The 25,890-nt window shown below is 48.6% G+C and overlaps 1 protein-coding gene across 3 annotated transcripts in view; it reads right to left on the bottom strand.

The window, feature by feature from the left end:
• Positions 1-25,890, bottom strand: part of LOC110505582 (kinesin-like protein KIF26A) — a 99,198-nt gene that overhangs the window by 58,902 nt on the left and 14,406 nt on the right. The window contains exon 1 of one of the 3 annotated variants that reach the window (XM_036962477.2): positions 3,402-3,499. The exons of the other annotated variants lie outside the window; for them this stretch is intronic. The gene's annotated coding sequence lies outside the window, so the exon portion shown is untranslated. Of the gene's footprint in view, positions 1-3,401; positions 3,500-25,890 lie in introns of those variants that run through there. 3 annotated transcript variants of the gene reach the window in all.

Here is a 25,890-nt window from a genome sequence, read left to right as displayed (position 1 = left end):
TATTTATTATTATTATTATTTATTTATTTATTTATTTATTTTATTTTTAAATCGGTATCAGCTTTTTTTGGTCCTCCAATAATCGGTATCGCCGTTGAAAAATCATAATCGGTCGACCTCTAATCATCAGTTAATCTGACTATTCTCTCATTGATTTCATTGGGTTTTCAGTGTTATTCTGTTTTAATGGTACTCCTGAATCATTATGATAAATATAATAGTTTTTCAGTGTATTTTTAACAGAGCTGAGATTTACTTTGAAGTGCAAAGTGTAGGAATAGGCCTACAGGTGAAATCAGAAAATGGTGGTGTAGCAGGAAGATTGGAATTCCGTGAACCAAGTGGTGGTGAGTTCAAATCCCAGGTGCGGACATGTTGAATAATAATTACTGTATGAATAAACATATACAATGTAATCATGTATGTCAAATATGTTAGTTTAAAACACTATGTTAAAGCACCGTTTGTGTGTGGGTGTCCCTAGCATTTGACAAAGAGCTTTGACTGGATCAGTGGTTCACCAATCAGGGCCTTGATAGGCTTGGCAACTGTAACAAGGGGTGATGTGCAATGAAACGAGGGTGCGTGTTCCCTGGGTAAAAAAAAAAAATTGTGGGGGGGGGGGGGGGGGGAACGTTTCTTTGCGACCATCAGGTGATATCCCCGGGACAGAGCCATCAGGTGACATCCCAGGGACAAAACCTCCAGTGGATCATGACACAACATCCCAAGAACATCCTAAAACGTCATCGGGGGACGTCCCGACGAGACCAACCGGGACGTCCTAATGACTCATTATTGTTTGCAGGGTTGTTTGTTGTGAGTGTAAAGAAAAGCCCAGTTTGAGAGACATTTTTAATGAGCTGCATCAACACAATACAAGTATTCCAGACACGCCAGGCCATTGAGAGACATGATGTCCTAGGCTTCTTCAACCATTGTTAGGTACAAGTGGAAGACCACTAGGCTTCAGAGCTCAAGCACTCTAGAGAGAGGGAATGCGAGTTAGGGACATGGAGAGAGAGAGAGAATAAGAAGGGGGAGGCAGGTTGGGGTTGTGCCCCTTGCCTGTGGGCTTGTGGGTCGTTGTGTTGGGTTATTGCCTGTCAACAAGGATCTTTATTTAACTCTGGGGACGAATCAAGTCAGATGCTGTGGCCTTATTATGGAAAGGAGGCCGGCATGCAATGGAAAAGAAGTGCCTGTGGAATGGACTGTAGGTCTACATAGACACACACGTTTGTCTTTCTGTCAGTTGTTCACACAAACGATGAGGAGAAACAGCAGACGGGCAGCAGGAGAGGTCAGAGAAAAACATTCTGGGTGGTGAGTGTCATCAGAAAGCCTTTGCCCAGGGGCTGATGGAAAGAAGCATAGCTGTAACAGAGAAGAGAGAGGAGCGAGAGAAAGAGAGAGAAAGAGAAAGAAAGAGAGAGAGATGTGCATGATTTCTCTCTGCCTGGGTCCTCTGGGTACCTCGATGCAAATGGAGCCAGGCAAAGTCACACAGGGAATGATTTGGGAAATCGTCTCAATTTACCCCGCCTCACTGTCTCCCTTCCTGCACCCACATGAAAACCACAAGCAGGGTGGGAAGCCTACGTTTACCGTTTGATGAAATTCAGCCACGGATCGGCCAACCGGATACAGAAAGCCGACCCGTGACTTACTTAAAATCAGGAAGATGCATGAAGCTCCTCGCCAAACTAAAGACTTTCCGGCCCATCGCCAGACTAAAGACCTTTAAGCATGCTCCATTAAAAGTAAGACACTCTGGGAAACAGTACTTTCTATTCCACCGAGATGAGGAGTGCCTGTTAGATGGGGAGCAGTGACCTTCACCACAGAGCAGCTCACTGTGTTTCTGTGGCCATTCACTTAAAAGAAACAAGAGGCAGTACAGCCACAGCACACCCACAAGATTTCATAAGATTAAGTCTCCCATTTCTTCTTCCAGTTTGCTTTTGTACTATTTTACAGGGAAACTTTCCCCCGATGACTCAGTAGGTCAAAACTGTGCTGCGTCTCTCCACACTAGAACCCATAACCAACAGCATTATCGTTGTTAACAGTAACACAAGCAATACAATACTTCAGAGTTTTCATACTTCCTATAACAGTGTATAAAACCAACAGGACCGACCACACAACAACACAGTTGCCGCATCTGGCACCTTTTAAAAACTGGAAATCCTCCACTCTCCCTTCTCTAATTTCTCCATAAGGACAGCTTAAGACAGTCTGAGCTGTCTCTGTTTACTTGGCCTCTGACACCTTTGGCCCCATCAGTAGTGCTGTCCCAGTGTGTTTCAATGGGACTAGGCCCTAATAAACCACAGGGGCCTACGGACAGGTCCCACAGTGAGGACGAGAGCTGCCAACAGGGCTACTTTCCCACAGGTAGCCTGGGCTCTCCCTGACAGCCAGGCCAGAGAAACAAGCACAGCTGCAGGCCTGCCCCTGGATGACCACAGGCCATTAAAACAGATTACATTCCCAGGATAAAAGAAGCACATCTAGTGGTAATCCCTCCCAACCTCACCCCCTCCATACCAATACCCTAAACTCTCTCCCCCCTCAGCCGTCCCCAGCATACCCATACATCTCATTTGACATCAGGAGCATTTAATGCTGAACCACCAGTAGTAGTAGTGGGCCACAGACCACTAAGTTTAACCACTCCTGTTGAGTCCTGTGTCGCTAGCGAAGACAATGAGTCAGGATCTCACACTAGCATGCTGTTTACCTCTGTGGGAGCGTCTCCTGTGGCACACAAACTGGGATGTGTCATCAAACAAACATCAAACAGATGTTGCCTGCCTGCGTTGCAGGAGAACATTCATGCATTGCAGGAAATTACAAACTTCATACGCCTTTTTAAACCTCAAATACACTAAAAGTTAAACATTTCCTGAATTGCAGGAATGTTCTCCTGCAACAGGTTGATCAAATGTATATCCTACATCTGTAGCAACAGCACTCACTGGGTTGTAGTTATTTGTCTGCATGATAAAATAAAAACACAATTCCAGAGATAGAATATCCACCTTAATTTCAGCATGATTCATGATGTTGTATATCTGGACGCCATTGTAATAGAAAATAAAACATTCAAATAGTACATTACGGCATATTCCCCAAGTATAGCCCTTTCGAAATCCTCTTCATGCCGCATCAAAATGAATCCCTATTGATCAATGTTGAACAAATGCTTTCATGTGTAAGTACGTTATTAGGCGATAACTCTACTCGCGGAAATACTGGGTTTGCCAATGATTTTACTATATTTTTTTCAAGTATAACCAATGTATGCAGAACTGCCTTAAATCACTTTCCAACAAAAGAGCAACAGCAAATTGCATCACTATTTAACATGAGCGCTATCAGAAAATGAATTTTACCTGTACTTTTCAGATGACAGGGCGAGGAGTTGATTAATCCTTTATCCGCGTTGATGTTGTGAACACGGACTGCTGCAAACGCAAGCGCTGAACTTTCACAAGGCGCTTCTGAGTAGGAGGAGTAGCCTGGGTTAGCGTACAACATGATTGACTGGAGTGTTTCCGGAACCTGATTCACGCGAGCCCACTTAGTCAATGGGAAGGCCTACACGATCAAGTCTACCTGGCCCACTTACTCAATGGTAAGGCCTATACGATCAAGTCTACCTGGCCCACTTACTCAATGGTAAGGCCTATACGATCAGGTCTACCTGTCCCACTTACTCAATGGTAAGGCCTATACGATCAAGTCTACCTGGCACACTTACTCAATGGTAAGGCCTATACGATCAAGTCTTCCATGGAATCGATTCGTATCTCAAAGAAGCATATTTTAGCAGGACAGTCCTAGATCAACAATTTATGTCTGTTTTGACATTTTTCAAACATCTCATCATTTAAAGCTGCAATATATAACTTTTTGGTCAACGACCAAATTCACATAGAAATGTGTGTTATAAATCGTTATTCTCATTGAAAGCAAGCCTAAGATGCGGTAGATAAGTTCTATGTGGGCTATTTAAATGCTTCCGGTTCGTTTTTTTTGCTTCTTTTAATTTCGGTTTTGTACACCAGCTTCAAACATCTGAAAATACAACATTTTTGGTTCTGGAAAACATATTTCAACAGCGATTTAGATGGTACAACGATTCGCTACCCTATACTTGCTTGTTTTGTCTCAGAAACTGAAATTAGGCAAACTTTTAGAATTTTAGCAACCAGGACATGGCAGAGCGATTTCTGCCTAGTGCATCTTTAATGTATTAGAGCCTAAACATCAAGACAAATGGAAGCGCTGGGCATAAGTGAGAGTTGTTCAAATAAATACACATTTGTCAAGCTACTTCCTGCCTTTTGTGCAGTGGATATGTATGTGCAGTATTCAAATGATTGTTACGTACAGTATTTAGCCATAGATAATGCAACAGGATGTGTATAATGTGCTATGTATCACATTACATATGATAGCAGGGGTATATTACTGTATGGTTACAGTGCCACTCCTTTTCTATTATTTATAAAACAAGCAGATGCCACTGTCTATCAAACAATCAGCCATAGTTAGACACTATGGATCAAGTAGAATGCATGATTTAATGGAGCCCTGTCAAGCAAGCTTCCTGCAATCAAATTACCTCATATAATGACATGTCACGGCTGGCCCATTTGTTCTTGTCACTCATGTTACCCAAGAGAGAACGCAATAGGATTCTAGCTACCTTTCATACTATAACTGTGTCATGTCAGCGATTACAAGAATGTGCAGTGCCTTATATGAATCACTGCTATCAAGGTGGGAGGAATAGGTGAAAAGGAGAGTGACTGACTGGACCTTATTGCTCCCCATTTGTGTGTGTGTGCGTGCGTGTGCGTGCGTGTGCTTGTGCGTGTGTGTGCCCATCTGTCTGTTTACACCACATCCATCCATCACTCCAACCTTTCCTCACTTGGTCAGTTAATTACCTTTTCCTGTTCACTCATGCACACAAAGAAAACAAGCTCCTTTCAGACTGTTTGGACAAACTTCATCCCTCCCTTGCTCCTTTCACCGTCTCTCTCTCTCCCGCATGGATCCAATGCAGCCGTCGGCACACTGTTTTTACTCCAGATCAGTCAAGCTGTCATCGTCTGGGCTAGGCTACAGGCTACGGATAAACTGGGGAGCTAGACTCCCCTGTGAGAGAGTGAATGACTTCACCAACTGACATCTTCATCAATGACATCATGGCAGTGGACACTACTGTAATTACTACTCAAGCTTTCAATAGGTACATACTCCATAGAGCAATATTCTGTTTCAGTGGGGAGCAGGGGATTCAAACATAGTAGACCACTTTGGAGAAGAGAAAAGAAACATAGCTGAAAATGGTCTCACTGCAACCACTCTACAACACAGACAGGGATACATCTGTGTGACAGTGTGTTTCCATTTCACCAGTGTAGCATTACACCTACAGTAGTATGATGAAATATACTGAACAAAAATATAAACGCAACATGCACAATTTCAAAGATTTTACTGAATACAGTTTATAGAAGGAAATCAGTCAATTTAAATAAATTCATAGGCCCTAATTTACGGATTTCACATGACTGGGCAGTGGCGCAGGCATGGGGGAGCCTGGCCCAGCCAATCAGAATGAGTTTTTGCCCAGAAAAGGGCTTTATTACAAACAGAAATACTCCTCAGTTTTATCAGCTGTCTGGGTGGCTGGTCTCAGACGATCCTGCAGGTGAAGAATCCGGATGTAGAGGTCCTGGGTTGGCGTGGTTACACGTAGTTTGCAGTTGTGAAGCCGGTTGGATGTACTGCCACATTCTCTAAAACGACTTAGGAGGTGGCTTATGGTAGTGAAAATAACATTTAATTCTCTGGCATTCCCGCAGTCAAAATTTGAGACATCTGTGGCATTGTGATGTGACAAAACTGCAAATTTCAGAGTGGCCTTTTATTTTCCCCAGCACAAGGTGAACCTGTGTAATGATCATGCTGTTTAATCAGCTTCTTGATCTGCCACACCTGTCAGGTGGATGGATTATCTTGGCAAAGGAGATATGCTTACTAACGGGAAAGTAAAACATTTATGCACAAAATTTGAGAGAAATACCTTTGTTGTGCATATGGAACATTTCTGGGATCTTTTATTTCAGCTCATGAAACATGGGACCAACACTTTACATGTTGTGTTTATATTTTCAGGATATATGTTTTTCTCTTACACCAGAGATCTTTACTCTGTTGCCTGTGGCCAATCTGGAGGAGGCCAAGCAGAAGCAGCAGCAGCACTCACGCTCATCTCTCCCACCAGGGAGACACTTGTGAGTGTATTTATGCATGCTGCTCACCAGCTACTCTGCACTTCTAATTAGAATACCTGATATACCGCCCCTGGAAACTCTCCAGACCAAATAATTCTAATTTTTTACTAGATTTACTGAAACAAACAAAAATAAATATACCATGAAAAATTCAGCAGGCAACTGGAGAGTCAGGAGCCAGGTGTTGTTTTAAGCTCTGCAGGTATGGAGGAGAAGGAAGAGGCGAGGGTAGGGGAAAGGAGGAAGAGGCGAGGGTAGGGGGAAGGAGGAAGAGGCTAGAGACCCCATCTCAGCTCAGGAACACCCTACTAATGAGAACTGTACTGGTTGGAGTTCTACACACTGGAAGACCCTTGTCAATGAACCAGTCCAACTCCATCTTGCCCTCCTTGTTGGTGCTTGCTGCTAGTGAAATAGAAAAGTAACTTTTTCAAGTAAATCTCTTGAAAGTGTCAAAAGGAAGAAAAATAACATCTCTCTCTCATCTATCGCTCTCTCTCTCCCTGTCCAGTTTTGAGTTTTTCAGATCCTGCTCCTAGACTCACTGTGCCCCAGGGAGCAGCAGGGGTTTGAACAGAGACAGAGGATCACGTCTGCTCCCAGAATAAAATGTCTGTCAGATCAGTCTGATAGCTTTTGAGGCGAGACTCAACAGAAATGTAGTTTGGTATGGACAGTTAGGCTACAGCTGGGAGGCGATAGGCCTTGTTCCCTGTGGTACAGGTTTAGTCTCAAGAAGAACCATCTAGATTAACGCAGTGAGATAGAGATGTTTCATGCTGTAGTAGGTGGGCTCCAAAAGCTTTCACTTTATACACTGAATACACTGCCCTTACATGGCATACACTGACCAGGTGAAAGCTATAATTCTTTATTGATGTCACCTGTTAAATCCACTTCAATCAGTGTAGCTAAAGTGGAGGAGACATGTTAAAGAAAGATTTTTAAGCCTTGAGACAACTGGCCCATTCAGACGGTGAATGGGCAAGACAAAACATTTAAGTGCCTTTGAATGGATTATGGCAGTAGGTGCCAGGCGCACTGGTTTGAGTGTGAAGAACTGCAACGCTGCTGTTTTTTTTAACGCTCAACAGATTCCCGTGTGTATCAAGAATGGTCCGCCATCCAAAGGATATCCAGCCAAGTTGACACAACTGTGGGAAGCATTGGAGTCAACATGGCCAGCATTGCTGTAGAACGCTTGACACCTTGTAGAGTCCATGCCCCAAAAAATGTAGGCTGTTCTGAGGGCAAAAGGCGGTGCAACTCAATATTAGGAAGGTGTTCCTAATGTTTTGTAAACTAAGTGTATATTGGTATTCGATGCCATACACTGGGGCTTGTAAAGAGACCTATTTCTGTACATGAAGAGAACCCACTCCAGACTTTCAGTGCAGAGGAGGATGCTGATACAACAGCTGTAGCTAAAGTGGCTTCAGCATAGTGTTTCACTTCCTACCCAATATTTACAGAGTAAAAACAGCCAGCTGTCTCTCCTCGCCTGTGTGAATTATCCCACCCTTCAAGACCCATTTCATTAGTCCCATTCCATTCGTGTCACTGAGAGTTTGGTTGTTTGTGAATCTGTTAATCATTCATTCCCTCCATGTAAGATTCTGCTAGACAAACTAACTGAGAAGACAAGATGATGATGAGCAAACCTGCAATCACAAAACGAACTGGTAAAGGTTGAAGAAGCAGCACAGGTCTTTACGGCTGGTAATCCACAGAACAGCTCTCTTAAAGCCACAGAGATGGCAAACTTTAGCTGCAGCCAGTAGCAGACTAACTGAGAGGAAAACCTTAATTATTGAATGAAAATGCAAGCACAGAGAGGAAAATATTAAAACATAATTAATTTAATGCGATTTCTCAATAGCATTTGTCTCAAATTAATCAACACATCAGCATGATCAGAATTCAGCTGGAGACTCTTACCTCCCTCACTAGCTTAAAGCACCAGCTGTCAGAGCAGCTCACAGATCACTGCACCTGTACATAGCTAATTTCTAAATAGCCCATCCAATCTACCTCATCCCCATACTTTATTTATTTATCTTGCTCCTTTGCACCCAAGTATCTCAACTTGCACATTCATCCTTTGCACATCCTACCATTCCAGTGTTTAATTGCTATATTGTAATTACTCTGCTACCATGGCCTATGTATTGCCTTAACTCTCTTATCCTACCTCATTTGCACATGCTGCATATAGATTTTCTACTGTATTATTGATTGTATGTTTGTTTACTCCATGTGTAACTCTGTTGTTGTATGTGTCAAACTGCATTGCTTTATCTTGGCCAGGTCGCAGTTGCAAATGAGAATTTGTTCTTGTCACGCCCTGACCTTAGTTCTTTGTTTTCTTTATTATTTTGATTAGGTCAGGGTGTGACAAGGGTGGTATGTGTGTTTTTGTCTTGTCTAGGGTTTTTTGTATACCTATGGGATTTTGGTATTGTCTAGGTAAATGTAGGTATATGGTGGCCTGAATTGGTTCCCAATCAGAGACAACGATAAACAGCTGTTCCTATTTAGGTTGACATTTTTTCCATTTTGGTTTTGTGGGTTATTGTCTATGTGTAGTTGCATGTCAGCACTCGTGTTATATAGCGTCATGTTCGTTTTGTTAATTTGTTAGTTTGTTTAGTGTTCTTAATTTAATAAAGAAGAATGTATTCAAATCACGCTGCGCCTTGGTCTCCTCGTTATGACAAACGTGACAGAATAACCCACCAAACCAGGACCAAGCAGAGTGAAAAGGAGGAACAGTGCTTAATGGGGAGATGGACCTGGGAGGAGATATTAGATGGAGCAGGACCCTGGACACAGCCGGAGGAGTATCACCATCCTAAGGAGGAGTTAGAGGCAGCGAAAGCTGAACGGCGATACTATGAGGAAAAATACAGGAGAATAGAGGAACAGCGACAATATGAAGGCATTGCCCAGTACCACCAGTGCCAACACCACGCATCAGGCTTCCAGTGCACCTCCAGAGCCCAGTACGCCCTGTTCCTCCTCCCCACACTCGCCCTGTGGTGCGTGTCACCAGCCCAGTACCACCAGTGCCAACACCACGCATCAGGCCTCCAGTGCACCTCCAGAGCCCAGTACGCCCTGTTCCTCCTCCCCACACTCGCCCTGAGGTGCGTGTCACCAGCCCAGTACCACCAGTGCCAACACCACGCATCAGGCCTCCAGTGCACCTCCAGAGCCCAGTACGCCCTGTTCCTCCTCCCCACACTCGCCCTGAGGTGCGTGTCACCAGCCCGGTACCACCAGTTCCAGCACCACGCACCAGGCCTACAGAGCGTCCGGCGACAGTACCCAGTCCGGAGCGTCCGGCGACAGTATCCAGTCCGGAGCGTCCGGCGACAGTATCCAGTCCGGAGCGTCCGGCGACAGTACCCAGTCCGGAGCGTCCGGCGACAGTACCCAGTCCGGAGCGTCAGGCGACAGTACCCAGTCCGGAGCGTCCGGCGACGGGCCACAGTCCGGAGCGTCCGGCGACGGGCCACAGTCCGGAGCGTCCGGCGACGGGCCACAGTCCGGAGCGTCCGGCGACGGGCCACAGTCCGGAGCGTCCGGCGACGGGCCACAGTCCGGAGCGTCCGGCGACGGGCCACAGTCCGGAGCGTCCGGCGACGGGCCACAGCCCGGAGCGTCCGGCGACGGGCCACAGTCCTGGGTCTCCGGCGACGGGCCACAGCCCTGGGTCTCCGGCGACGGGCCACAGCCCGGGGTCTCCGGCGACGGGCCACAGCCCGGGGTCTCCGGCGACGGGCCACAGCCCGGGGTCTCCGGCGACGGGCCACAGCCCGGGGTCTCCGGCGACGGGCCACAGCCCGGAGCGTCCGGCGACGGGCCACAGCCCTGGGTCTCCGGCGACGGGCCACAGTCCGGAGCGTCCGGCGACGGGCCACAGTCCGGAGCGTCCGGCGACGGGCCACAGCCCGGCGACGGGCCACAGCCCTGGGTCTCCGGCGACGGGCCACAGCCCGGGGTCTCCGGCGACGGGCCACAGTCCGGAGCGTCCGGCGACGGGCCACAGTCCGGAGCGTCCGGCGACGGGCCACAGCCCTGGGTCTCCGGCGACGGGCCACAGCCCGGGGTCTCCGGCGACGGGCCACAGTCCGGAGCGTCCGGCGACGGGCCACAGTCCGGAGCGTCCGGCGACGGGCCACAGTCCGGAGCGTCCGGCGACGGGCCACAGCCCTGGGTCTCCGGCGACGGGCCACAGCCCGGGGTCTCCGGCGACGGGCCACAGTCCGGAGCGTCCGGCGACGGGCCACAGCCCTGGGTCTCCGGCGACGGGCCACAGTCCGGAGCGTCCGGCGACGGGCCACAGCCCTGGGTCTCCGGCGACGGGCCACAGCCCGGGGTCTCCGGCGACGGGCCACAGCCCGGGGTCTCCGGCGACGGGCCACAGTCCGGAGCGTCCGGCGACGGGCCACAGTCCGGAGCGTCCGGCGACGGGCCACAGCCCGGGGTCTCCGGCGACGGGCCACAGTCCGGAGCGTCCGGCGACGGGCCACAGTCCGGAGCGTCCGGCGACGGGCCACAGTCCGGAGCGTCCGGCGACGGGCCACAGCCTGGAGCGTCCGGCGACGGGCCACAGCCCTGGGTCTCCGGCGACGGGCCACAGCCCGGGGTCTCCGGCGACGGTCCCCAGTCCAGAACATCCGGCGATGATCCACACAGCGAGGGTCCCCAGCCCTGGGTCTCCGGCGACGGGCCACAGCCCGGGGTCTCCGGCGACGGGCCACAGTCCGGAGCGTCCGGCGACGGGCCACAGCCCTGGGTCTCCGGCGACGGGCCACGGCCCGGAGCGTCCGGCGACGGGCCACAGCCCTGGGTCTCCGGCGACGGGCCACAGTCCGGAGCGTCCGGCGACGGGCCACAGCCCTGGGTCTCCGGCGACGGGCCACAGCCCGGGGTCTCCGGCGACGGGCCACAGCCCGGGGTCTCCGGCGACGGGCCACAGCCCGGGGTCTCCGGCGACGGGCCACAGCCCGGGGTCTCCGGCGACGGGCCACAGCCCGGGGTCTCCGGCGACGGGCCACAGCCCGGAGCGTCCGGCGACGGGCCACAGCCCTGGGTCTCCGGCGACGGGCCACAGTCCGGAGCGTCCGGCGACGGGCCACAGTCCGGAGCGTCCGGCGACGGGCCACAGCCCGGCGACGGGCCACAGCCCTGGGTCTCCGGCGACGGGCCACAGCCCGGGGTCTCCGGCGACGGGCCACAGTCCGGAGCGTCCGGCGACGGGCCACAGTCCGGAGCGTCCGGCGACGGGCCACAGCCCTGGGTCTCCGGCGACGGGCCACAGCCCGGGGTCTCCGGCGACGGGCCACAGTCCGGAGCGTCCGGCGACGGGCCACAGTCCGGAGCGTCCGGCGACGGGCCACAGTCCGGAGCGTCCGGCGACGGGCCACAGCCCTGGGTCTCCGGCGACGGGCCACAGCCCGGGGTCTCCGGCGACGGGCCACAGTCCGGAGCGTCCGGCGACGGGCCACAGCCCTGGGTCTCCGGCGACGGGCCACAGTCCGGAGCGTCCGGCGACGGGCCACAGCCCTGGGTCTCCGGCGACGGGCCACAGCCCGGGGTCTCCGGCGACGGGCCACAGCCCGGGGTCTCCGGCGACGGGCCACAGTCCGGAGCGTCCGGCGACGGGCCACAGTCCGGAGCGTCCGGCGACGGGCCACAGCCCGGGGTCTCCGGCGACGGGCCACAGTCCGGAGCGTCCGGCGACGGGCCACAGTCCGGAGCGTCCGGCGACGGGCCACAGTCCGGAGCGTCCGGCGACGGGCCACAGCCTGGAGCGTCCGGCGACGGGCCACAGCCCTGGGTCTCCGGCGACGGGCCACAGCCCGGGGTCTCCGGCGACGGTCCCCAGTCCAGAACATCCGGCGATGATCCACACAGCGAGGGTCCCCAGCCCTGGGTCTCCGGCGACGGGCCACAGCCCGGGGTCTCCGGCGACGGGCCACAGTCCGGAGCGTCCGGCGACGGGCCACAGCCCTGGGTCTCCGGCGACGGGCCACGGCCCGGAGCGTCCGGCGACGGGCCACAGCCCTGGGTCTCCGGCGACGGGCCACAGTCCGGAGCGTCCGGCGACGGGCCACAGCCCTGGGTCTCCGGCGACGGGCCACAGCCCGGGGTCTCCGGCGACGGGCCACAGCCCGGGGTCTCCGGCGACGGGCCACAGCCCGGAGCGTCCGGCGACGGGCCACAGTCCGGAGCGTCCGGCGACGGGCCACAGTCCGGAGCGTCCGGCGACGGGCCACAGTCCGGAGCGTCCGGCGACGGGCCACAGTCCGGAGCGTCCGGCGACGGGCCACAGCCCTGGGTCTCCGGCGACGGGCCACAGCCCGGGGTCTCCGGCGACGGGCCACAGCCCTGGGTCTCCGGCGACGGGCCACAGCCCGGGGTCTCCGGCGACGGGCCACAGCCCGGGGTCTCCGGCGACGGGCCACAGCCCGGAGCGTCCGGCGACGGGCCACAGTCCGGAGCGTCCGGCGACGGGCCACAGTCCGGAGCGTCCGGCGACGGGCCACAGCCCGGGGTCTCCGGCGACGGGCCACAGCCCGGGGTCTCCGGCGACGGGCCACAGTCCGGAGCGTCCGGCGACGGGCCACAGTCCGGAGCGTCCGGCGACGGGCCACAGTCCGGAGCGTCCGGCGACGGGCCACAGTCCGGAGCGTCCGGCGACGGGCCACAGCCCGGAGCGTCCGGCGACGGGCCACAGCCCTGGGTCTCCGGCGACGGGCCACAGCCCGGGGTCTCCGGCGACGGTCCCCAGTCCAGAACATCCGGCGATGATCCACACAGCGAGGGTCCCCAGCCCTGGGTCTCCGGCGACGGTCCCCTGTCTGGGGTCTCCGGCGATGATCCACGCAGCGAGGGTCCCCAACCCGAGGCCTACAGCAAGGATCCACAGTCCAGAGCATCCGATGATGATCCACGGGTCAGTGCTACAAGAGCGGACTCAGTGTAAAGAAGGAGGGTGGCGTCCAGAACCAGAGCCGCCACCGAGGTTAGTTGCCCACCCAGACCCTCCCATAAAGGTTTAGGTTTGCGGCCGGGAGACCGCACCTTTGGGGGGGGTACTGTCACGCCCTGACCTTAGTTATCTTTGTTTTCTTTATTATTTTGATTAGGTCAGGGTGTGACGAGGGTGATATGTGTGTTTTTGTCTTGTCTAGGGTTTTTTGTATATCTATGGGGTTTTGGTATTATCTGGGTAAATGTAGGTCTATGGTGGCCTGAATTGGTTCCCAATCAGAGACAGCTGTTTATCGTTGTTTCAAAATTGGGGATCCAATTTAGGTTGCCATTTTCCATTTTGTTTTTGTGGGTTATTGTCTGTGTAGTTGCATGTCAGCACTGGTGTTATATAGCTTCGCGTTCGTTTTGTTAGTTTGTTTGGTGTTATTTGTTTAATAAAGAATGGTATTGGTAAAGAATGGTATTGGTCTCCTCAACATGACAATTGTGACAGTTCTCAACTAGCCTACTTGGTTAAATAAAGGTGAAATAAATAAAAGATAATTTACTGACGAGTTTTGCATATGAGCAAAAGAAAAGCAGATTGCTAAACCTACTGTCTTTGTAAAACAACATTAATTATATTTATTGAAATCATTTTGACTGTCAGAAGAAAGAAACGACCAAATGCATATTTCTATGTACTTGTCAGAATAAAGCTGTACGCAGCTGACGACAAGGTGAAATGTTGAGTACATTCACACAATTATTCTATCCACTCCCCTGGTGGAATGGATGGTACAGTAATTATGCTGGCAAACTGCCAGGTCTCTGTACTGTATTCTGCTCCACTGTTCTATCTCCTTGAGCTCAGCTGTGCTGAGCCTCCCTGCTCCATCCCAGGCTTCTATGGGGTTGTTATCTCTGTGACTGGCATCCTTTGTGTATCCACAAAGATGCAGTGTCAGCAGAACAATAGAACAGAGAGTGGCAAGTGACAGTATGGCAACTGCAGCACATGTTAGCATACAGGAACACAGAGGCCTGGTATAGAAGGAAATACCAATTTAACCACGAAAGAACATATCACCATGCTAATAATGGCCCATAAGATAATGCCATTTTCACTAAGTTGAGCATTCAGCATCAATTTAGACTTCACAGTAAGGGAATGACATGTTAATTGAAAATTGCAGCCATGGTGTAGACATGTTGATGGTGAGAGAGTATTGATAGGAAAACATCTCTAGGAAAAGTGTGCTGTGGCTTACCAGGACTGGCTGTTTTCTCCTGGCTAATTGAGATGTCTAGACATATACAATTGAATCTCCATAAGATAGAGGGGGTTCTGCCTTTCCCCTTATCTGGTGAGGGAAACGGGACTACTAATCCACTTAATGATTGTAAAGACTTTTCTTTCTTTTTCCCAGTGAATACTATGCTTATCAAGACTGGTTACAATGGCCATTTCACCACTTTGTCTGCTAGGAACAATGGAATACTGTGTATCCCACAATAAAAACCAGGGAGCTACTTCCACCATTTCACTTTACATTCAAATGAGTTGGGGGTGGTCTGGTGGGTTGACGGGAGACCAAATTGGACCTGAAGAGAGACAGAAATAAATAGGTGATTTTTGCTAAATGTGCATTATACATTTTACAGGCTCACTCAAGGGCCATTAATTCAGTGACAGAATATCCTTCCTCTCTACAGTGAGGATTAGGTATCTAATACACCTTTTAAAATCAACCTCTTGTACTGTATAATCCTACACATACTGTAGACAGATATACTGTGCGTTCACATGCAAACACACTTGCACGCGCGCACACACACACCCAAAATAGTGACAATTTGCTGAGGCTTTACGGAATATCCACCTGTCTGAGGGAGCCGGTGCATGTGCTGAAAGGCACTGACAAATCACTGCCACATTAGAGCCACAGTAACCGACAGCACCAGACTGGCCTTCAATCTGCACAACCAATTACACAAGAAAAGAGTTACAATCCAACTGCTATTGTCATGGCACAAAAGCTAATATTAGCAGATAAAAACAGGCGCAACAGTCATTTCTCATCTACATATGAATTAATGGGGTTTGGAGAGGGGTGGGAGTTTTAATCAGGTTTTTGTTGACTAGATTCTGCTGTTCCCTTCCCTCCAGATCTATCTGTACACATTGCCTGTCAGAACAGAGCCTGTAGGAGTCAGGGAGTGCAGGTCAGGCTGGCATTGACACAGAGAGGGCAATGAGAGAAACAGACTGGATGCATTCTGTTCAGACCTGCAGGCTCATAGGTGCTTGGTGTGGACATGGCCTTGCCTCCACAGGAGGAACATGGAACATGGCAAACAACGTCAAAATAGAAAGCAGGGGGGGAAATGCTTTCCAGCAGCAAGATTTTTACTTTTGCTCAAGGGTCCAGTGGTATTTGTCTAAAGCTTCTGTCTACACGACCCCCGGGCTCGATACTGATGTTAGGCTTTTACTCCACTAAAGAGCATGAGTAACAAACAGATAAATAACAATCTTCACAGCAAGAGGAGAGGAGAGCATCACAGTGCAATATATCTATGATATATTTATGATACCAGGAGTGTGGAGAACAACTGAAATCAGCATAATATCTGGGGAGCCTGGGCTTATGCATGTCAAAGCTGCCCGTTCATATCCTCTCATTTTTTGTAGGAAACGCAAATTCGGCGGTATTACCATCATGTCATGCCCGAAACACATACTACATCAATGTCTCCTGCACGAAGAACATCAAAATTAGCCTGGAAATTATCTAATGGTACCACACACACACACATATGCACATACACACACGCACACAGTGTTCAGAGATGCAGGAGCATGCTCTGTCCGTGCTCTGGGTTTGATTGTGGGGCTGTGGGGTCAAAGGGCACCTAATTGTGCGCTTCGTGGAGGTCAGCATCAGTGTGGCCTTCTGACAGAGCCGTGGAACACCACCTGAAGCTCTGTCAGGAAGACAAATGAACTACGACCTCTCTGCTGATGACATCGACCCCAGTCAGCAAACACGGGCCACATCTTAATCTGGGTCATGCTGCTACATGCACGTTTACACAGGGCTGAGGGGCCCTCTGGGATGGATACTTCTCTGGCGATCATATTCTCAGTTAGTTCTAAAATATTAAGGCTGAAACACAGACACCTTATGATGAGAGATTCCATCTCATCTCTCAGCCAGTCTCATCAGTGGCCCTCTATGGCTAGCCCATGACCAGCGACTCCTCTCCAGACTCACTCAGGGCTTCAGCGCAGAGACAGTGATCTATCTCTAAATTTGCTGAAATTGCTCCCCTCTATCTCTCTGTAACAGCCAAGCATATTGGTCAACCAATAAATCTTGCCACAAACTCCTGGTATTCGACAGGAATACCTTGCAGCTATTCCAGCTGGCTTCTAAACAATAAAGTAAAACAGGCAGAGCAGGAGATGGTTCTCATTTTTTCACCAGTCAATAATTAGCCAGCATTCTAATCAGCTGTATGTGCAGCATACCTTTCCATTTACCCATGTGAGTGCAGACACTATGCCCTGACCCTCCATAGCGTCAGCTCTGACGCTTCTGCCTGCACCACACCGCTGGTTTAGCTCACGCTGGAATGCACACACACTTAAAAGCACATCTCCCACTGGACACTAGGTGTGAGGAGTTATCTTCCTGTTCTAACTATTAACAAATAGGTGTGATGGATGGATGGAATAGGATAAAATAACAAGACCATTCCCTACACTGTGGAAAACGCATTGTGTTTTGAGGTCAGGGGATCATCCAGAAAAGGAGGGTCCAGTTTTAAAAATGATTAGCGAAATGCCAGCAGTGACTTCCTTTCCTAAACAGAGGCTGAAATCACATGAGGCTGGCCTGGCCACCCGCTCTGGCTAGGTGGAGCCTGCTCAATCTCCACTGCCCGTGTCTGCTTCTCTGAAGGGACAAATCGCTCAATAACGCAGTGGAGTATCCTGCTGTGGGTCACGCCCTTTACAGGCTTGTTTTCCCAGCTAGGATGGTCACTGTCAGGGAGGCCTGTTGGACTTCAAGCCAACAGAACATCAAGGCAGCACTTTCCTATCCTCCCTCCAGCCGCTGTCAGGTCCTGTTTGTCAGGAAGCAGGGGATGATAGCACATCGACACAAACAAGCAGAGATTACCTCCGCGCCACGGCAGCAGCAGTCCTCCGGTGGCAGTGCCTGGGTAGGAAATCTCACTCCATAGGAGAGCTCACTCACACACTAACACACACATCTACACAGTCATCCCTGGATCACCAGTCTAGTGTCCTGGTTTCCTGAAAGCAACACCAAAAGTCATCACATAAAACACATCCCTCCAGCCTCTCAGTGGTGTGTCAGAGGAACAGGGCACAGACAAAGGAGGGTAATAAAACAGACCTCCAATGTCATGGTGGTCTGTCGCTACGGGACCCCTAGGACAACATTGGGTGGGTCAGCGACAGGGCAATGTCAATATCACGCTGGGGCTGAGAGGAGAGCTTTGAAGGCCAAGGGAGGTGTGGACGGGTTCCGTTTCTTGTCCAATTCTGGGACTTTTTTTTGGAATGTGTGCCTTTCATGTTCTCAGGAAGCCCCACGCAGTGAGACACAACAAGAGTGTCGGGGCCATTCTGGGGCCTTTGTTGACGGAGCGTGAGCCAAAGAAGGAGCGGGACACTTGACTGCCCTCTCTCATCTCCACTCCCCTTGTTTATGAGCTAATTAAGCGTTGTTCAGTTCTATTTCCACAACACCCCCATTCCTCTTGCTACTCATTATAACCGTGACTTTCAATTGGCTAACTCGTTCCTTTACGGCCCCCTCTATAACATAACCCCCCCCTTTAGAACAGCTTTCTGTGTGGTTCACCACCCTCTAACTACAGCTTACTATGGCCAACCCTTCCCTACTGGGGCTAATAAACATTTATCTAACTCATGACTGCAATATCATGTAGATTACACTGCAAAGGCACGTTTAGGGCATATTGTAATGTGGATGTAAAAATATAATGTAGCCTTTAGATATACTTTAGATAGAGTGAGAGAGAAAACTTGACAAAAAGATAGAGACAGAAACAGAGGGCTCATATCCACAGATAACCGGTTCAAATCCAGTTAAAATGTGCTCTCACGTCTTAAGTGACCTACAGTCTTTTATTGGGAGTTCAAGTGTGGCCCTGTCTGACCCCACCATACGACGCTGGGGCCCCACCAGCCTTGCAGAAACAAAGACATGAGGGCATGATGGCCCCGTGTTAGACACGGGGGGTCACTGGACGGTCAGTGAAGCGGACCACATCTCAACGGCAGGATTTCCTGACGTAATGTGTAGTATCTCTGACGTTGGAGACTGCTCCATAGCCTGTAAGTCATGTTTGTGCAATATACTACTCAGAGACAAAGTAGGGACTGGATGTTGTAAAAAAAAAAAAAACAGGAGCTTAATAGCTGAGGACTGGGGTGGTCTAAAATAGGAACAAGGACAAACAGAGTGAAGGAAATGTCGACCGGTTTAGGAGAGGTCAGTTCCAGGAACACAGAAAGGAATAGAAAAGACAAAGTTAGTGATGAACAATACAACGGTTTCATAATCAATTGAAGTTATAACCCTGTGTGAGGACTCACCGGTATCCCGTTACATCCATTCAGAGCAAATCAACTGAAACAGAATTGAAATTGACCATGATCATTGACAACACAATAAAGTGGCCTGAAAGGCTCCTGAGGTCCAGTCAAAGAACAACATTGCTAAGTATGACTAAGGCCTCCCTTGGTAACCAGAGCACTACTTGGATGCTAAACTGAAGCTGACGCAACCATTAAAACACTGTGCGTAAATAAAACAATGCAGTTAAGTTTGACCACATAATAGTTTTACTGCCCATTTGTTGTCTGGACTTGTGGTGGACATTTCAAGATGACCCTGGTTTTCTAAAGGAGCTATTTCCCACCACAGACTCCAGGGCTCCAGGCACAGAGGACTCAGAGAGGGGAAGTGGGCAGGAGATTGCCCAGGGTCTATGGCCAGGCCATCATCCACCACCTGCACCCCCACCTCTACCGCTCCATCCCCCCTCCCAGCAGTAAAGTTGTGCAGGAATCCATCAAGGTCACACACATAGGTGTACTCCCCAAGAGCTTCCCTCCCTGTCAAGGGGGCTTCTGGAGAAGGGAAGGATTCACGTTCAAAGGCATTCCAGCTATGTTTGCTGGATACATACATTTAGAGTGGTAAAAAAGGAGTCCAAACTAATTCTCTGAAGTACACAAAACACCCTGGCCTGGGAAGTTCCATAGCAACCATATGTCTAGTGATCATGAGACACAGCAAAACTGGGTTGGAGTTCAGCTAGCCTTGCTTTCCAGGGTTCTAGCTTCAATGTGAGAATACAGTGTTTGGCCACGCTATCAGAAGCACTCTAACCCCCAACTAAACGCCCACTGATACCAACTCCAGTATAACATCAGAGTAATATCTGCAGGCCAATTAATGACATCCCATTAGAAACAGAGGCTGTAATCAGGGCGTATTGTAGCAACGGACTGGAGATAAGCAGGGAGAGGAACCAGAACCAGGGAGAGGAGTGATGGTGATGAGGAATCAGCTCAACACCTAGCAGGGCATCAGGTCCTCTCACAGAGATACTCTCACAGTCAACGCCCTGGCAACTTAGGAGAAAGCAACTTATACACTTGGCTGTTATAGAGAGCTAAAAATAAGGTAAGGAAGGCTCACACAAACACACACAGCTTGGGAGTGAGGAGTAGGACTTGGCTGGAGGTCCGGATTGTGTGTCCTGAGTATAAGTTCCCAGGCTACAGGGAGAGGAGAATGAGGAGTAACTGGATGGCTTTTATTGTTTGTGGTGAATTGATAGTGAGCATTGAGGAAGGGAGCAGATTGGGACTCGTAAAGAGACAGAGGTGTGAGTTTAAGTGCCCAGCACAGTGAGGGGATTAAACTAGGGCTCTTCTGGCGAACCATGTGAAGACAGAGTGACATCATAAACTGGCGCCACGGTAACAGAGGGGAGGAATAAAGAATCATCCTCATTTATGTGTTAGTTACGGAGAGTGTCACAGTGAAGTGTGTGGGTGTGTGTGCATGAGTGTGTGAACGCGTTTCGGTGTGTGTTTTTGTGCTGTGTTCACAGCTTTCTAGTCACCTTGGTATTTCAGTGAGTGAGTGTCTGCCTGTCCTCTGATGTTATCTGCCCCCCCACCACACACACACACACACACACACACACACACACACACACACACACACACACACACACACACACACACACACACACACACACACACACACACACTGGAAGACAGTCTTGCCATCCATTCCATGAGCTAATGACAGTCTCTAATTAAGTACACCCATTCCCCTCCCTCTTAGCCTCTGCCATCGCTTTAATGTTACCCCACCCAGCCAGTGCCCCCCAGCACCCCCCAGTACCTCCCAGTACTCCCCAATACCTCCCAATACCCCCCAGTACCTCCCAGTACTCCCCAGTACCTCCCAGTACCTCCAAGTACTCCCCAGTACCTCCCAGTACCCCCCAGTACCTCCCAGTACTCCCCAGTACCCCCCAGTACCTCCAAGTACTCCCCAGTACCTCCCAGTACCCCCCAGTACCTCCCAGTACTCCCCAGTACCTCCCAGTACTCCCCAGTACCTCCCAGTACCCCCCAGTACCCCCCAGTACCTCCAAGTACTCCCCAGTACCCCCCAGTACTTCCCAGTACCTCCCGGTAGCCACCAGTACCCCCCAGTACCTCCGAGTACCCCAGTACCTCCCAGTACCCCTCAGTATCCCCAGTACCTCCCAGTACCCCCCAGTCCCCCCTAGTACCTCCCAATACATCCCAGTACCCCCCAGTACCTCCCAGTATCTCCCAGTACCTCCCAGTACCCCCCCCCCCCCCCCCCAGTGCTCTGCAGAAGGCTCACCTAAGGATTGCTCATCACTCAAAAACATTCTGTAAACTCAGCCAACACTGGCACAAGCATGCCAGGTGACAGATAAAGAGCTACATGAGACAATAAGGAGGAGGATTTATCAGGTGTCATTTATTACCTTCTGTGCCAATTTGAAGCTATCGTTCAGGACAAAGTGTTTAGAGAAATCAAAAGAGATGAGGGGTGACATAACCACGCTGTAAATAATAACGACTTTCATAACAACATGGTCACCAAGGAGCGAGGGAGACTTATCAGCTCTTTATGCTACAGTTAATCTACTGTTTGTGTAAGCAAAGAAACACACTCTCTCTCTGAATATCCCAGTCAGTCAAACAATGATAAGGCAGTCTAGTCTTGGCAGCTCTGGAAATGATCCAGAGACTACAGAGACTCCATAGCTACAGTTGCCAGGGCAGCAGTAGTCAAGCCTGCCACTTGGGAAAATACATTCATGTAACAACAGTGCAGATAGTATCTGATGAAAATCCATCAAACGGTGCTGTAGCCAGAGTTGGCCTCCTCACAGTTCTCTCTTTCCAACAATTTAGCTTCTGTTTCTCAATGTAATGGTGACATTCCTTTCATTGTGAGGAGGAGTGCAATGTCGTTCTCTTCAATGAAGGCTTTCCACTGGTATATTGCTCAGTCATTTTACAAGTAATTGAATAGACATATTCACACAAGGGGCCAGGGGCTATTTGAGTCAACTTAATCAGGGTTGCCATAGAGATAACGACACAATCAGACACCTCATCAGAGCTGAATTGATTTCTAATAGAGCAGCATTGACCTCTGACCTGTTGTTATGTAACAGAGAAGTACAGAGAGACGGGGTGAGGCATTTCGGGATTCCCAAAACCGTTCTAACTTCCCTCAGCCTGTCTAGTCTAATGTGAGTAATGAATAGTTCCACATCAGCAGTGTTTGTCTCTTGTCTATTAGAAGCAGTCAGTCTGCAGTCAGTGTAAGTGTTGCCTGGTCCTGTGAGAAGCTGTGAGGAGCTGTGAGGAGCTGCAAGCCCAGAAAAAGCCATCACCCTCCCAGAATCCTTGTCACACTGCAAGGGCAAAGTGCTGAGGCAGCAGCCAGGCACCCAAGCAGATAGAGCCTGTTGGTATTCCCATCACGCACGCACGCACGCACACACACACACACACACACACACACACACACACACACACACACACACACACACACACACACACACACACACACACACACACACACACACACACACACACACACACACACACTCACAGTGGTGTAAAGTACTTAAGTAAAAACACTTGAAAGTAGTACTTAAATAGTTTTTTGGGGTATCTGTACTTTACTTTACTATTTATATTTTTGACAACTTTTACTTGACTACACTTCGTTCCGAAAGAAAATTATGTACTTTTAGTTCCTATATTTTCCCTGACACCCTAAAGTATTTGTTGCATTTTGTATGCTTAGCTGGACAGGAAAATGGTTCAATTAACACACTCAAGAGAACATCCCTGGTCATCCCTACTGCCTCTTATCTGGCAGACTCACTAAACACAAACGCTTCATTTGTAAATGAAGTGTTGGAGTGTGCCCCAAGCTAAATGTAAATAAAAAACACAACACAATTGTGCCATCTGGTTTGCTTAATATAAGGAATTTTAAATTATTTATACTTGTACTTTTACTTTGATACATTTTAGAAATTAAATTTCCTTTTCATACTTAAATATGTTTAAAACCAAATACTTTTAGACTTTTACTCAAGTAGTATTTTACTGGGTGGCTTTCACTTTTACTTGAGTCATTTTCTATTAAGGTATCTGTACCTTTACTCAAGTATGACAGTTGGGTACTCTTTCCACGACTACACACATACACTCGGTACTGGTACGTATATAGCCCCATGTGTTGCTTTTTTGGTATTCTTTTTTTAACTTTCATTTATTTAGAAAATATTTTCTTAACTCTTATTTTCTTAAAAGTGCATTGTTAGTTAAAGGCTTGATTTGATTTGACATATACACACATTCGGACACACACATAGGTCCAGCAGGCAGAGTCGTATGGAACTGGCCTATCACCTTCCCTAATTCTGCATTTACAGTCACAGAGTAACCAAGGACATAGCAACTGTATTATGGCATTGCCAAGAAATGTGTCACTATTGACTATGGTTTCCATGATGGTTTCATTATGTTTTTTCCCAAATAGTAAACAAACATGCCCCATTCCGCAGGTTCAGGGTTAAAGGGCGGGATAATCCATGGTTTTCTTCTGAGCTGTCTTGTATTATTCACGACGGTAATCTAGCCTGGGCTAAAGCAAGGAAATCATGTTCTGATGCTGATTGGCTTATTTTTAGGCAGTTACGAAACAAGTGTTATTTTCTTCCATGAAGGCTGAATATTTTATGTCTGTTACCACTGATAACCTGAATGACCCTAGAAAGTTTTGGAAGGCTATTAAGTCTATGTCTGGTAACAGTAATGTTAATGAATTACCGTCATGTGTAATGAAGGCCTTTGTTGCTGTGTTTGACAAAACTGAAATGCTGAATTTTTTCAATGAGCACTTTGTATCATCTGGTGTTTGATTCAGTGTCCTATGCCTCTGTACAACCCTGTGTGGATGAACCAGTGAGAGCTGGTCAAACTTTTTGCTTTTTGCCATTCTCAGTGCAGATGGTACATGAAGCCATGAAATCCTTAGATCAGAGAAAGCTTGCAGGTCCTGATCTTTTGGATCCCTGCTTTTTAAATCTGGCAGCTGATTTCATAGCTGAACCACTTACATATCTGTTCAATTTAACCCTGGAATGTAAGGAAATTCCAAAGATCTGGAAATCAGCATTTGTTCTACCACTTTTAACCTTTTGTGACTAGGGGGCAGTATTTTCATTTTTGGAAAAATAACGTTCCCGTGGTAAATGGGATATTTTGTCAGGACAAGATGCTAGAATATGCATATAATTGACAGTTTAGGATAGAAAACACTATAAAGTTTCCAAAACTATAAAAATATTTTCTGTGAGTGTAACAGAACTGATGTTGCAGGCGAAAGCCTGAGAAAAATCCAATCCGGAAGTGCCTGCGTTCCAATGCGTCCCTATTGAGCAGTGAATGGGCTATCAACCAGATTACTCTTTCTCCGTATTCCCGAAGGTGTCTACAGCATTGTGACGTAGTTTTACGCATTTATGTTGAAGAATACCCGTAAGTGACTACATTGCACAAGTGGTCACCTGATGGCTCCCGGAGTGACTCTCGCGTAAAATACAGAGGTAGCCATTATTCCTACTGAAAAACGAATTGTCCCGGTGGATATATTATCGAATAGATATTTGAAAAACACCTTGAGGATTGATTATAAACAACGTTTCTGTCGATATTATGGAGCTAATTTGGAATATTTTTCGCCGTTTTCGTGACTGCAATCACTGGGCGATTTCTCAGCCAAACGTGAAGAACAAACGGAACTATTTTGCCTACAAAAATAATATTTTGGGAAAAAATGAACATTGGCTATTTAACTGGGAGTCTTGTGAGTGAAAACATCCGAAGCTCATCAAAGGTAAACAATTTAATTTGATTGCTTTTCCGTTACCAAGTTACCTGCTGCTAGTTGGACAAAATGCTATGCTAGGCTATCGATAAACTTATACAAATGCTTGTCTAGCTTTGGCTGTAAAGCATATTTTGAAAATCTGAGATGACAGGGTGATTAACAAAAGGCTAAGCTGTGTCTCAATATATTTCATTTGTGATTTTCATGAATAGGAATCTTTTCTAGGAATATTTATGTCCGTTGCGTTATGCTAATTAGTGTCAGTCGATGATTACGCTCCCGCCTGTGGGATGGGGAGTCCCTAAGGGGGAGATACAACTCTTTTAAATAATTATAGGCCGATCTCAAAGCTGTCACCCCTGGTGAAAATACTTTAAACCCTTGTGAGTGAACAGCTAAAATAGTTTTTATTTACTAACTCTATTTTATCAATGTACCAATCGGGCTTCAGGAAGAAGCATAGCACAATTACAGCAGCCATGAAGGTTTTAAATTATATCACTGAAGCCCTTTACAAAAAACATCACTGTGTCTCACTTTTTATTGATCTCTCTAAGGCTTTTGATACAGTTGATCATGCTATACTAAGGCAGAGATTGTCGAGTGTAGGTCTTTCGGAGCATGCAGTTGCATGATTTGCTAACTATCTGTCTGATAGAACTCAGTGCACTCAATTTGATGGACTCAAGTCTGTTAAATTGTCTGTCTGTAATGTTGTGTCCTAAGGCTCTGTACTTGGTCCTCTCTTATTCAATATTTATATAAATAATTTAGACAAAAATGTCCAAAATGCACAACTTCATTTTTATGCTGATGATACTATTATTTACTGTTGTGCCTCGTCTCTTACAAAAGCTTTCCAGAACATGCAAAATGCTTTTTATACTGTTCAACATACCTTGTGTCAATTGAAGCTTATCCTCAATACTGACAAAACTAAACTAATGGTGTTTCCTAAAGCAAGAAATAAACCTCTTAGCTTTTCACCTAGTATTACCTGTCAGGGCAATGAGATTGAGACTGTAACCTCATATAAATAT

This window comes from Oncorhynchus mykiss, chromosome 25 (assembly GCF_057628025.1).
Source record: "Oncorhynchus mykiss isolate SJ-2025 chromosome 25, ASM5762802v1, whole genome shotgun sequence".
NCBI classification, from domain to species: domain Eukaryota; kingdom Metazoa; phylum Chordata; class Actinopteri; order Salmoniformes; family Salmonidae; genus Oncorhynchus; species Oncorhynchus mykiss.
The sequence above is the reverse complement of the archived record's forward strand: the minus strand, read 5'-3'. Positions and strand labels throughout refer to the sequence as shown.